Consider the following 13657-nt stretch of genomic DNA (forward strand, 5'->3'; position numbering starts at 1 on the left):
GATTCTCAATTTATTTTCAATGTTATTTGTAAGCTCTTGAAGATCGACAAGGAGCATCTTTTTTGCTTTCAATCTTTTTTTTCTCGAGGACTTTATGATGTTACGCTTAATAAAGCCTCGCAGTGTGAAAGTGCCTACGCTCTTTATGAAGTAAATAAAGAGAAGGTAGAGCTGGAGGGGGTGAAAGTAATCCCCTCTTTTCAGTTTTCAATGAAAGTACTGACGATTCATTTGTTTAGTCCATTTATTACAGACTCTGAGGTTGAAAGTTACCTATCAATGTATTGTGACAAAATCATCCCTAAGAGACGCGGGGAAACACAGTTTGGAGTGTGGAACGGGAAACGTGTGTATGTGGTATCATTTAGGAAGAACCCGAATGAGGAGGGGGGCGTGTCCAGACCTCCGCCGCAGGTTTATATCAACCATAGCCGCGGTTATTTATTCTTCCCAGGGATGCCACACTACTGCCGTGTGTGTAAAAAATATGGACATCTGGATGCAGAATGTAACAAGTGTTTTAGTTGCATGGGTACTCCTCACCAGATGGATGAGTGCCCTAAAAATAAGAAAAAGGATGTAGAGGAGATGGACACATCGCCTGAAGAACAGCAACAAGAAGCTAAAGACGATGTGGAAGCAGGCATTGCTGCTGAAGAGGAAAAAGGGGAAGAGGAGAAAGAAAGGAGTGAGAAGGAGGAGACAGAAAGAAAGAGAAAAGAGGAAGAGGAGGGACGGGCAATGAAGGAGAAGAAGAAGGAGGAACGGGTTAAAAAATCACAAGAAGAAGAGGAAAGGAAGTTGGAAGAAAGGAAGAGAAAGAAGGAAGAGGAAAAACAGAAGAGGATAGAGGACATAGAAAAAAGGGCCATGGAGATAAAGAAACAGATGGAAAGGAAAAAGAGAGAAGAGCAGAAGAAAGAAGATAAGAAGAAAGAAGATAAGAATGAAAAGAAGAAGATAGAAGAACAGAAGAAAGAAGATCAGAAGAGAGAAGAGAAGAGTCAAATGTTGCAAGAAATTTCTCCACTAAGTAAAGGGAGTAGTTGTGGAGGGGAAAGTGATATTCCAGAAGTAGTGGAGTCCACTCCTACTAATTCCCTGTCGCAGAGCTTACCTTGCGCGCAGGTACAAATGGACTGCACAGAAAAATCTCTAAAAAGAAGTGTGGATAGAAGTGATAATGAAGGAATACCATGTGGTGGGAAAGTAAATGCATTAGAAGCAACAAGTCTGCTGGGGAGTGTGTCATCTTCGGATGTATCAGATCTGGAGGTAGACCCATCTTCTCCGGCAGTAGAGAATGAGGGCGGAGGGAAGAGCCCTGCACTAAATGTTAGAAGATGATCCGCTCAATGTCCCTGAATGTTCAGGGGTTTAACGACCTATATAAGAGAACTGCTTTATATGATTTTTTAAATAATGAAAATATTGATTTTATCTTTCTACAAGAATGTAATTTGACAAAAAAAATAAGCTATGAATATTTACAGGGTATATGGAAGGGTAACTTATGCTTTTCTGGTGGGAACGAGTCAAAAAGTGATGGTGTGGGGTTTTTATGCTCTAAAGATTGGGAGATTGTAAATTATGAAGAGATATACCCTGGGAGGATTTTAAGAATTGATGTGCAGAAAAATGGGAAGAAAGTGAGGTGTTTTAATGTGTATGCAAATGCAGAAAAAGCCTTGAGATTACATTTGTTTGAACTGTTGCAGCTGTTTTTACCTGGAGTAGATCCATTAGTTTTAGGTGGGGATTTTAATTGTCATTTAAAAAATGTAAAAGATGGGTCAGCTTCATGTCTTAGAAATATTTTAGCAGCTTTTAATCTTAAAGATACATGGGCATTAGATGGACAAAAAAAGGAGCATGAAGTCACTTGGGTGGGGAGAGGTGTTTCATCCAGAATAGATTATATTTTTATATCTCAAGCCCTAACATGCTCAGGTTTTAAAACGCATTCAACACCTTTTTCAGATCATAAAATAATAGAATGTAGTTTTAAAATAGAATCAGATGTGGATAAAAGACCGTCACACTGGAAATTAAATGTATCCCTACTACAAGACGAGGTGGTTATGGAAGGTTTTAAAAAGCTGTATGAAAAACTGAAGCTAAAAAAAACGTTTTTTAAATCTATTTTTAATTGGTGGGATTTTGTCAAGAAGGAGGTAAAAATATTTTTTATTAAAGAAGGAAAGAAGAAAGCTGCTGCAAAACGTATTTTTTATAATGATCTTAATGCTAAACTGCAATGTTTTTTTCACCTCGAAAATAGCGGATGTGATATGCAGGAGGCGATCCGAACAACAAAAGAAAAGATCCAAAACTGCCTGAAAGAAAAAGGTAAAGAAATTATTTTTAATTCCCGAGTAAAAGTTTTAGACGAGGATGAAAAATGCACAAAATTCTTTTTTAAAAAAATATGTGACAAGAAGGATTATATGAAGGTTTTGGAAGGAGAAACAAGTTTGGAGGGGAAGAAGATGAAAGCAAAAGAATTTTATGATGATTTATTTTCTGTTAAAAACACGGATGTGTCTCTAAAAAAACATTTTTTAGAAGGACTGGAAAAAAATTTTAATGCGGAAGATAAATCTTTTTTAATAGGGAATTTTACTAAAGAGGAAGTTTTTAATACAATTAATACGCTACAAAATAACAAAACGCCGGGAGCAGATGGACTACCTGTTGAATTTTACAAGTGTTTATGGGAGATCATGGGTGAGGATTTTTATGAAGTAATTTTAGAAGCAGAAGCATCTTTTAGTGTCCCAGAGTCGTGGTGGGAGGGTCTTATTGTTTTATTATTTAAGAAAGGAAATAAAGAACTGATTAAAAATTGGAGACCAATAACCCTTTTAAATACGGACTGTAAGGTATATGCAAAGTTACTAGCAAATAGATTAAAAAAGGTAATCGGCTCAGTAATAGAAGTGGATCAGACGTGTGCAGTGCCAAATCGGAGAATCAGCGACTCATTGATTTTAATCAGGGATGTTTTATGGGATGTTTTAGACAGAAAACAAAAGCTTGCTCTAATTACTTTGGATTTTGAAAAAGCGTACGATAGAGTTGCCCATGATTTTTTATTTGCAGTTTTAGAGAAAATGGGATGCCCGGATGTTTTTAGCAAACGTATTAAATCTCTTTACAAATCATGTTTTAGCAAAATATCTATTAATGGTTTTTTATCTGATAATGTAAAAATAAACTGTGGCGTTAAACAGGGGTGTCCCTTATCCCCTATTCTTTTTATTTGTGCAATTGAACCACTTTTAGCAGCTTTTAGGAGAGATAAGGTAATCAATGGTTTTTTTATTCCCGGGAGTTGCAATGAACAAGTTAAAGTGGTGGCATATATGGATGATGTGACGGTTTTAGTTAAAGACACTAGAAGCATGAACAGAGCCATAAGAACAGTGGATTGGTTTGGGGGCGCATCGGGTTTTAAAATTAACATGGAAAAATCTGGTATTTTAACTGTTGGTGATTTTATTGTAGATTCTGAGTGTAAATTAACAAGAATGAATGAAGTAAAAATTTTAGGTATTTATTTCTCAGAGTCAGGTGGTAATGTAAGAAATTGGGAGTCTCTGCTGGAAAGAGTTAAGAAAAAGATTACTTTCTGGCAGTTGAGAGATCTTACCCTGGAAGGAAAAATTTTAATTATTAGACAGGTTTTACTCCCAATGTTTTTATATGTCTCAACAGTTTTTATCCCCCAAAATAATATCATGAAGAGAGTTATTAAGGTATGTTTTAATTTTTTATGGAGATCCAAGATGGAAAGAGTAAAGAGAGAGGAGATATATAAATCAAAGAAAAAAGGTGGGAAAGGTTTTCCGGATATTAGGTCCTTTTTATATGCAAAGTATGTAGCGAACTGTGTATGCACTTTATTAGGACCAGACTCTAAGCTAAAGTTGCTTTCTATATATAATTTAGGTTTCTATATTAGAAATTATAAATGGTTGGAGATGTCTCTAAATAGGCCTTATAGGTTTTTACCTCCAGGAAATTATATTGTTTTAGAAAAAATTTTAAGAGATTTTAAACTTAAGATGGTCGAAATAAATGTTCTTAAATGCCATAAAAAAATCCTAAAAATCCTGGAAGAGAGAATAGGTATCAGTCCTGTGGAACTTTTTTCATTCAAAATTGTGGAAAGAATCTGGATGAATGTAAATTATAGTGTGTTATCTAATGAACACAGGGATTTACTCTGGTGTATAGTAAAAGACTGCCTGCCAACCCGTGAGTTCCAACACAGGCGTGGGTTGGTAAGATCTGAAGTGTGCCCAAGATCCAGGTGTGGGAATAGTGAAACACCCATGCACATCTTCTGGAATTGTAATTTTGCACAGACAATATGGAGGAAAGTGTGCAATATAGTGAGAGCTGTGAGTACTGTTAATTTTTTGGATTTTAACAGAGTATTTTATGGGATGGGGATAAGAGAGGAGGATTTTAAAATTGTATGGATTATTATTGCATGTGTGAAGGCGGCAATGTGGAAAGCAAGGAACATTTTAGTGTTTAAACATAAGGAAGTAACAGTCGACCAGTGTATTAAATTATGTCTAAGTTATTTGTACATGTATTTCTGGAGGGACAAAATGACGCTTGGCAAGGTGAAAGCAAATGAGAAATGGAAACAATGTAAATGGAATGAACTTACCTTGTAAGCTTTGATTTTTTGAAAACCTGTGGAAAAACAAAAAAAGAAAAACAAAAACAAACAAAAAAAAATAGCCAAAACTATATAATTTTTAAAAAAAAAAAAAAAAAAAAGAGGGAAAAAATAAATAAATATATATATATAAAAGAAAAAGAAAATAAAAGATTTGGAGAAGTATTAAAATTGGTAGAATGCACGATGATGGATTTGAGTCTTCTTATCTTTTTGTTGATTCCAAGACTTTGTAATCTGAGTGTAAAAAAAAAAAAAAAAAAAAAAAAAAAAAAAAATCTGTTCTTATCAGTTTAATATCTGATACGTCCCCTATCTGGGGACCATATATTAAATGGATTTTTAGAACAGGGAGATGGAAAAAGAGCTTGCTCTGTCCACTCCACGCATTGACCTGGTATTGCAGTATCTCCAGGACCGGTGCACCCCTTCTTTAATGCAGTTTCTAAAATCAGAAAGAATTGAATTCAATGTTTTTTGTTCATTTTGCTTGTTTGTCGGATTTTGGGATGGACTCTTTGGCTTTGCTTTTCTTCTCCTCATTGGATTTTTCATGTTCAAAGTTGCAGAAGCCAGATTACAAGCTCATTTTGGTTCAACTTCAGCAACTGTGCATTGCATTGCCATGTAATGTGATGCAATGCTATCTTTCTAGCTCTCCCTTTTTACTTCCTTTTGGATAAACAGACATATTAGGCAAGCATTTTGGAGCTTTCACCTAAATAACTACAGGTGGTGAGATAAGCTGCACAATATAATTGACCTTTCAGTATATTGTTGCACACACACCATCTATTTAGCAAATGCCCTTGTTATCAACAGCAGCCTTTTAAACTCACCTGAGCTAACAGGTATGTGCGCTGGTTACTCTGCTGCGCTTAAAATTTCTTTTTTGGTTTGCTACAATGCCTTTTCTGAAACGTTGTCTCCCTCTGCTGGAACACTGACTTCTTTCATTTAATGCCTGCAGACTATAAAAGAGAACCCAACCCAAAAAGTTTGGTTGATTAGTCTGTGGCATTCTGTTAAACTGTTGCTTATGGCGGTCTCTGTGAGCTTCTCAGCGACATTCAGCCAGCCAGGTATCCTGCCTGCAGTAGATGGAATGTGGCAATGGAACGCTGGCTGCGCGTGTCATAATAGGCTCTGAGCCTTTATATACCTGTGCACAGCAGCAGCCACCTTCAGTCTGCTGCTGGACAGCCAGCAGCAGCAGCAGCAGGAGAGGTATGTAATCAGGAGCCCTCCTGCTAAGGGTAGACAGCTGCTCGTTCCACCCCACCCCCCGCCTTAATTGGTTCTCCTCCCTTCCAACGGTGTTGAGGCGGGTGGGAACAGCAGGGGGTGAAGGTGCTGTGTTTAAAGAGGTGGAGTTATGCAGATCTAAAACGCGTGGATTGCAGCAGCAGCAAGCCGAAAAGTGCAGGCATGTAAGGGATCTAGAGGTTGACAACATGTCTTCTTAACGGGAGTCCAGGAGCTCATCTCCACAAATGGACTTTTCAGGATCCTTGGGTGGCTCCGTAGTTTGAAACCAATTCTGGTTATCGCTTCTCGGCCTTTTGGCTAAGATCAAGTGTAGTATCTGTTCTTATCAGTTTAATATCTGATACGTCCCCTATCTGGGGACCATATATTAAATGGATTTTTAGAACAGGGAGATGGAAAAAGAGCTTGCTCTGTCCACTCCACGCATTGACCTGGTATTGCAGTATCTCCAGGACCGGTGCACCCCTTCTTTAATGCAGTTTCTAAAATCAGAAAGAATTGAATTCAATGTTTTTTGTTCATTTTGCTTGTTTGTCGGATTTTAGGATGGACTCTTTGGCTTTGCTTTTCTTCTCCTCATTGGATTTTTCATGTTCAAAGTTGCAGAAGCCAGATTACAAGCTCATTTTGGTTCAACTTCAGCAACTGTGCATTGCATTGCCATGTAATGTGATGCAATGCTATCTTTCTAGCTCTCCCTTTTTACTTCCTTTTGGATAAACAGACATATTAGGCAAGCATTTTGGAGCTTTCACCTAAATAACTACAGGTGGTGAGATAAGCTGCACAATATAATTGACCTTTCAGTATATTGTTGCACACACACCATCTATTTAGCAAATGCCCTTGTTATCAACAGCAGCCTTTTAAACTCACCTGAGCTAACAGGTATGTGCGCTGGTTACTCTGCTTCGCTTAAAATTTCTTTTTTGGTTTGCTACAATGCCTTTTCTGAAACGTTGTCTCCCTCTGCTGGAACACTGACTTCTTTCATTTAATGCCTGCAGACTATAAAAGAGAACCCAACCCAAAAAGTTTGGTTGATTAGTCTGTGGCATTCTGTTAAACTGTTGCTTATGGCGGTCTCTGTGAGCTTCTCAGCGACATTCAGCCAGCCAGGTATCCTGCCTGCAGTAGATGGAATGTGGCAATGGAACGCTGGCTGCGCGTGTCATAATAGGCTCTGAGCCTTTATATACCTGTGCACAGCAGCAGCCACCTTCAGTCTGCTGCTGGACAGCCAGCAGCAGCAGCAGGAGAGGTATGTAATCAGGAGCCCTCCTGCTAAGGGTAGACAGCTGCTCGTTCCACCCCACCCCCCGCCTTAATTGGTTCTCCTCCCTTCCAACGGTGTTGAGGCGGGTGGGAACAGCAGGGGGTGAAGGTGCTGTGTTTAAAGAGGTGGAGTTATGCAGATCTAAAACGCGTGGATTGCAGCAGCAGCAAGCCGAAAAGTGCAGGCATGTAAGGGATCTAGAGGTTGACAACATGTCTTCTTAACGGGAGTCCAGGAGCTCATCTCCACAAATGGACTTTTCAGGATCCTTGGGTGGCTCCGTAGTTTGAAACCAATTCTGGTTATCGCTTCTCGGCCTTTTGGCTAAGATCAAGTGTAGTATCTGTTCTTATCAGTTTAATATCTGATACGTCCCCTATCTGGGGACCATATATTAAATGGATTTTTAGAACAGGGAGATGGAAAAAGAGCTTGCTCTGTCCACTCCACGCATTGACCTGGTATTGCAGTATCTCCAGGACCGGTGCACCCCTTCTTTAATGCAGTTTCTAAAATCAGAAAGAATTGAATTCAATGTTTTTTGTTCATTTTGCTTGTTTGTCGGATTTTGGGATGGACTCTTTGGCTTTGCTTTTCTTCTCCTCATTGGATTTTTCATGTTCAAAGTTGCAGAAGCCAGATTACAAGCTCATTTTGGTTCAACTTCAGCAACTGTGCATTGCATTGCCATGTAATGTGATGCAATGCTATCTTTCTAGCTCTCCCTTTTTACTTCCTTTTGGATAAACAGACATATTAGGCAAGCATTTTGGAGCTTTCACCTAAATAACTACAGGTGGTGAGATAAGCTGCACAATATAATTGACCTTTCAGTATATTGTTGCACACACACCATCTATTTAGCAAATGCCCTTGTTATCAACAGCAGCCTTTTAAACTCACCTGAGCTAACAGGTATGTGCGCTGGTTACTCTGCTGCGCTTAAAATTTCTTTTTTGGTTTGCTACAATGCCTTTTCTGAAACGTTGTCTCCCTCTGCTGGAACACTGACTTCTTTCATTTAATGCCTGCAGACTATAAAAGAGAACCCAACCCAAAAAGTTTGGTTGATTAGTCTGTGGCATTCTGTTAAACTGTTGCTTATGGCGGTCTCTGTGAGCTTCTCAGCGACATTCAGCCAGCCAGGTATCCTGCCTGCAGTAGATGGAATGTGGCAATGGAACGCTGGCTGCGCGTGTCATAATAGGCTCTGAGCCTTTATATACCTGTGCACAGCAGCAGCCACCTTCAGTCTGCTGCTGGACAGCCAGCAGCAGCAGCAGCAGGAGAGGTATGTAATCAGGAGCCCTCCTGCTAAGGGTAGACAGCTGCTCGTTCCACCCCACCCCCCTCCTTAAGTGGTTCTCCTCCCTTCCAACAGTGTTGAGGCGGGTGGGAACAGCAGGGGGTGAAGGTGCTGTGTTTAAAGAGGTGGAGTTATGCAGATCTAAAACGCGTGGATTGCAGCAGCAGCAAGCCGAAAAGTGCAGGCATGTAAGGGATCTAGAGGTTGACAACATGTCTTCTTAACGGGAGTCCAGGAGCTCATCTCCACAAATGGACTTTTCAGGATCCTTGGGTGGCTCCGTAGTTTGAAACCAATTCTGGTTATCGCTTCTCGGCCTTTTGGCTAAGATCAAGTGTAGTATCTGTTCTTATCAGTTTAATATCTGATACGTCCCCTATCTGGGGACCATATATTAAATGGATTTTTAGAACAGGGAGATGGAAAAAGAGCTTGCTCTGTCCACTCCACGCATTGACCTGGTATTGCAGTATCTCCAGGACCGGTGCACCCCTTCTTTAATGCAGTTTCTAAAATCAGAAAGAATTGAATTCAATGTTTTTTGTTCATTTTGCTTGTTTGTCGGATTTTGGGATGGACTCTTTGGCTTTGCTTTTCTTCTCCTCATTGGATTTTTCATGTTCAAAGTTGCAGAAGCCAGATTACAAGCTCATTTTGGTTCAACTTCAGCAACTGTGCATTGCATTGCCATGTAATGTGATGCAATGCTATCTTTCTAGCTCTCCCTTTTTACTTCCTTTTGGATAAACAGACATATTAGGCAAGCATTTTGGAGCTTTCACCTAAATAACTACAGGTGGTGAGATAAGCTGCACAATATAATTGACCTTTCAGTATATTGTTGCACACACACCATCTATTTAGCAAATGCCCTTGTTATCAACAGCAGCCTTTTAAACTCACCTGAGCTAACAGGTATGTGCGCTGGTTACTCTGCTGCGCTTAAAATTTCTTTTTTGGTTTGCTACAATGCCTTTTCTGAAACGTTGTCTCCCTCTGCTGGAACACTGACTTCTTTCATTTAATGCCTGCAGACTATAAAAGAGAACCCAACCCAAAAAGTTTGGTTGATTAGTCTGTGGCATTCTGTTAAACTGTTGCTTATGGCGGTCTCTGTGAGCTTCTCAGCGACATTCAGCCAGCCAGGTATCCTGCCTGCAGTAGATGGAATGTGGCAATGGAACGCTGGCTGCGCGTGTCATAATAGGCTCTGAGCCTTTATATACCTGTGCACAGCAGCAGCCACCTTCAGTCTGCTGCTGGACAGCCAGCAGCAGCAGCAGCAGCAGGAGAGGTATGTAATCAGGAGCCCTCCTGCTAAGGGTAGACAGCTGCTCGTTCCACCCCACCCCCGCCTTAATTGGTTCTCCTCCCTTCCAACGGTGTTGAGGCGGGTGGGAACAGCAGGGGGTGAAGGTGCTGTGTTTAAAGAGGTGGAGTTATGCAGATCTAAAACGCGTGGATTGCAGCAGCAGCAAGCCGAAAAGTGCAGGCATGTAAGGGATCTAGAGGTTGACAACATGTCTTCTTAACGGGAGTCCAGGAGCTCATCTCCACAAATGGACTTTTCAGGATCCTTGGGTGGCTCCGTAGTTTGAAACCAATTCTGGTTATCGCTTCTCGGCCTTTTGGCTAAGATCAAGTGTAGTATCTGTTCTTATCAGTTTAATATCTGATACGTCCCCTATCTGGGGACCATATATTAAATGGATTTTTAGAACAGGGAGATGGAAAAAGAGCTTGCTCTGTCCACTCCACGCATTGACCTGGTATTGCAGTATCTCCAGGACCGGTGCACCCCTTCTTTAATGCAGTTTCTAAAATCAGAAAGAATTGAATTCAATGTTTTTTGTTCATTTTGCTTGTTTGTCGGATTTTGGGATGGACTCTTTGGCTTTGCTTTTCTTCTCCTCATTGGATTTTTCATGTTCAAAGTTGCAGAAGCCAGATTACAAGCTCATTTTGGTTCAACTTCAGCAACTGTGCATTGCATTGCCATGTAATGTGATGCAATGCTATCTTTCTAGCTCTCCCTTTTTACTTCCTTTTGGATAAACAGACATATTAGGCAAGCATTTTGGAGCTTTCACCTAAATAACTACAGGTGGTGAGATAAGCTGCACAATATAATTGACCTTTCAGTATATTGTTGCACACACACCATCTATTTAGCAAATGCCCTTGTTATCAACAGCAGCCTTTTAAACTCACCTGAGCTAACAGGTATGTGCGCTGGTTACTCTGCTGCGCTTAAAATTTCTTTTTTGGTTTGCTACAATGCCTTTTCTGAAACGTTGTCTCCCTCTGCTGGAACACTGACTTCTTTCATTTAATGCCTGCAGACTATAAAAGAGAACCCAACCCAAAAAGTTTGGTTGATTAGTCTGTGGCATTCTGTTAAACTGTTGCTTATGGCGGTCTCTGTGAGCTTCTCAGCGACATTCAGCCAGCCAGGTATCCTGCCTGCAGTAGATGGAATGTGGCAATGGAACGCTGGCTGCGCGTGTCATAATAGGCTCTGAGCCTTTATATACCTGTGCACAGCAGCAGCCACCTTCAGTCTGCTGCTGGACAGCCAGCAGCAGCAGCAGCAGGAGAGGTATGTAATCAGGAGCCCTCCTGCTAAGGGTAGACAGCTGCTCGTTCCACCCCACCCCCCGCCTTAATTGGTTCTCCTCCCTTCCAACGGTGTTGAGGCGGGTGGGAACAGCAGGGGGTGAAGGTGCTGTGTTTAAAGAGGTGGAGTTATGCAGATCTAAAACGCGTGGATTGCAGCAGCAGCAAGCCGAAAAGTGCAGGCATGTAAGGGATCTAGAGGTTGACAACATGTCTTCTTAACGGGAGTCCAGGAGCTCATCTCCACAAATGGACTTTTCAGGATCCTTGGGTGGCTCCGTAGTTTGAAACCAATTCTGGTTATCGCTTCTCGGCCTTTTGGCTAAGATCAAGTGTAGTATCTGTTCTTATCAGTTTAATATCTGATACGTCCCCTATCTGGGGACCATATATTAAATGGATTTTTAGAACAGGGAGATGGAAAAAGAGCTTGCTCTGTCCGCTCCACGCATTGACCTGGTATTGCAGTATCTCCAGGACCGGTGCACCCCTTCTTTAATGCAGTTTCTAAAATCAGAAAGAATTGAATTCAATGTTTTTTGTTCATTTTGCTTGTTTGTCGGATTTTGGGATGGACTCTTTGGCTTTGCTTTTCTTCTCCTCATTGGATTTTTCATGTTCAAAGTTGCAGAAGCCAGATTACAAGCTCATTTTGGTTCAACTTCAGCAACTGTGCATTGCATTGCCATGTAATGTGATGCAATGCTATCTTTCTAGCTCTCCCTTTTTACTTCCTTTTGGATAAACAGACATATTAGGCAAGCATTTTGGAGCTTTCACCTAAATAACTACAGGTGGTGAGATAAGCTGCACAATATAATTGACCTTTCAGTATATTGTTGCACACACACCATCTATTTAGCAAATGCCCTTGTTATCAACAGCAGCCTTTTAAACTCACCTGAGCTAACAGGTATGTGCGCTGGTTACTCTGCTGCGCTTAAAATTTCTTTTTTGGTTTGCTACAATGCCTTTTCTGAAACGTTGTCTCCCTCTGCTGGAACACTGACTTCTTTCATTTAATGCCTGCAGACTATAAAAGAGAACCCAACCCAAAAAGTTTGGTTGATTAGTCTGTGGCATTCTGTTAAACTGTTGCTTATGGCGGTCTCTGTGAGCTTCTCAGCGACATTCAGCCAGCCAGGTATCCTGCCTGCAGTAGATAGAATGTGGCAATGGAACGCTGGCTGCGCGTGTCATAATAGGCTCTGAGCCTTTATATACCTGTGCACAGCAGCAGCCACCTTCAGTCTGCTGCTGGACAGCCAGCAGCAGCAGCAGCAGGAGAGGTATGTAATCAGGAGCCCTCCTGCTAAGGGTAGACAGCTGCTCGTTCCACCCCACCCCCCGCCTTAATTGGTTCTCCTCCCTTCCAACGGTGTTGAGGCGGGTGGGAACAGCAGGGGGTGAAGGTGCTGTGTTTAAAGAGGTGGAGTTATGCAGATCTAAAACGCGTGGATTGCAGCAGCAGCAAGCCGAAAAGTGCAGGCATGTAAGGGATCTAGAGGTTGACAACATGTCTTCTTAACGGGAGTCCAGGAGCTCATCTCCACAAATGGACTTTTCAGGATCCTTGGGTGGCTCCGTAGTTTGAAACCAATTCTGGTTATCGCTTCTCGGCCTTTTGGCTAAGATCAAGTGTAGTATCTGTTCTTATCAGTTTAATATCTGATACGTCCCCTATCTGGGGACCATATATTAAATGGATTTTTAGAACAGGGAGATGGAAAAAGAGCTTGCTCTGTCCACTCCATGCATTGACCTGGTATTGCAGTATCTCCAGGACCGGTGCACCCCTTCTTTAATGCAGTTTCTAAAATCAGAAAGAATTGAATTCAATGTTTTTTGTTCATTTTGCTTGTTTGTCGGATTTTGGGATGGACTCTTTGGCTTTGCTTTTCTTCTCCTCATTGGATTTATCATGTTCAAAGTTGCAGAAGCCAGATTACAAGCTCATTTTGGTTCAACTTCAGCAACTGTGCATTGCATTGCCATGTAATGTGATGCAATGCTATCTTTCTAGCTCTCCCTTTTTACTTCCTTTTGGATAAACAGACATATTAGGCAAGCATTTTGGAGCTTTCACCTAAATAACTACAGGTGGTGAGATAAGCTGCACAATATAATTGACCTTTCAGTATATTGTTGCACACACACCATCTATTTAGCAAATGCCCTTGTTATCAACAGCAGCCTTTTAAACTCACCTGAGCTAACAGGTATGTGCGCTGGTTACTCTGCTGCGCTTAAAATTTCTTTTTTGGTTTGCTACAATGCCTTTTCTGAAACGTTGTCTCCCTCTGCTGGAACACTGACTTCTTTCATTTAATGCCTGCAGACTATAAAAGAGAACCCAACCCAAAAAGTTTGGTTGATTAGTCTGTGGCATTCTGTTAAACTGTTGCTTATGGCGGTCTCTGTGAGCTTCTCAGCGACATTCAGCCAGCCAGGTATCCTGCCTGCAGTAGATGGAATGTGGCAATGGAACGCTGGC

General features: G+C 41.0%; 6 non-coding genes and 1 pseudogene across 6 annotated transcripts; all 7 read left to right on the plus strand.

The window, feature by feature from the left end:
* The first annotated feature begins 4901 nt into the window (after nucleotides 1–4901).
* Nucleotides 4902–5127, plus strand: LOC141206266 (U2 spliceosomal RNA; annotated as a pseudogene).
* A 1115-nt stretch (nucleotides 5128–6242) lies between these two features.
* LOC141205911 (U2 spliceosomal RNA) lies at nucleotides 6243–6433 on the plus strand. The gene has a single exon (XR_012276583.1). It is a non-coding gene; the product is annotated as a U2 spliceosomal RNA (small nuclear RNA).
* A 1112-nt stretch (nucleotides 6434–7545) lies between these two features.
* LOC141205912 (U2 spliceosomal RNA) lies at nucleotides 7546–7736 on the plus strand. The gene has a single exon (XR_012276584.1). It is a non-coding gene; the product is annotated as a U2 spliceosomal RNA (small nuclear RNA).
* Nucleotides 7737–8851: 1115 nt separating this feature from the next.
* LOC141205913 (U2 spliceosomal RNA) lies at nucleotides 8852–9042 on the plus strand. Its single transcript, XR_012276585.1, has one exon. It is a non-coding gene; the product is annotated as a U2 spliceosomal RNA (small nuclear RNA).
* A 1117-nt stretch (nucleotides 9043–10159) lies between these two features.
* On the plus strand, nucleotides 10160–10350 carry LOC141205914 (U2 spliceosomal RNA). Its single transcript, XR_012276586.1, has one exon. It is a non-coding gene; the product is annotated as a U2 spliceosomal RNA (small nuclear RNA).
* A 1115-nt stretch (nucleotides 10351–11465) lies between these two features.
* On the plus strand, nucleotides 11466–11656 carry LOC141206020 (U2 spliceosomal RNA). Its single transcript, XR_012276688.1, has one exon. It is a non-coding gene; the product is annotated as a U2 spliceosomal RNA (small nuclear RNA).
* Nucleotides 11657–12771: 1115 nt separating this feature from the next.
* Nucleotides 12772–12962, plus strand: LOC141205997 (U2 spliceosomal RNA). The gene has a single exon (XR_012276666.1). It is a non-coding gene; the product is annotated as a U2 spliceosomal RNA (small nuclear RNA).
* Nucleotides 12963–13657: the final 695 nt, after the last annotated feature.

This window comes from Phyllobates terribilis, unplaced genomic scaffold (genome assembly GCF_046119375.1).
Source record: "Phyllobates terribilis strain yellow unplaced genomic scaffold, ASM4611937v1 Scaffold_142__1_contigs__length_4687701, whole genome shotgun sequence".
Lineage (NCBI taxonomy): Eukaryota > Metazoa > Chordata > Amphibia > Anura > Dendrobatidae > Phyllobates > Phyllobates terribilis.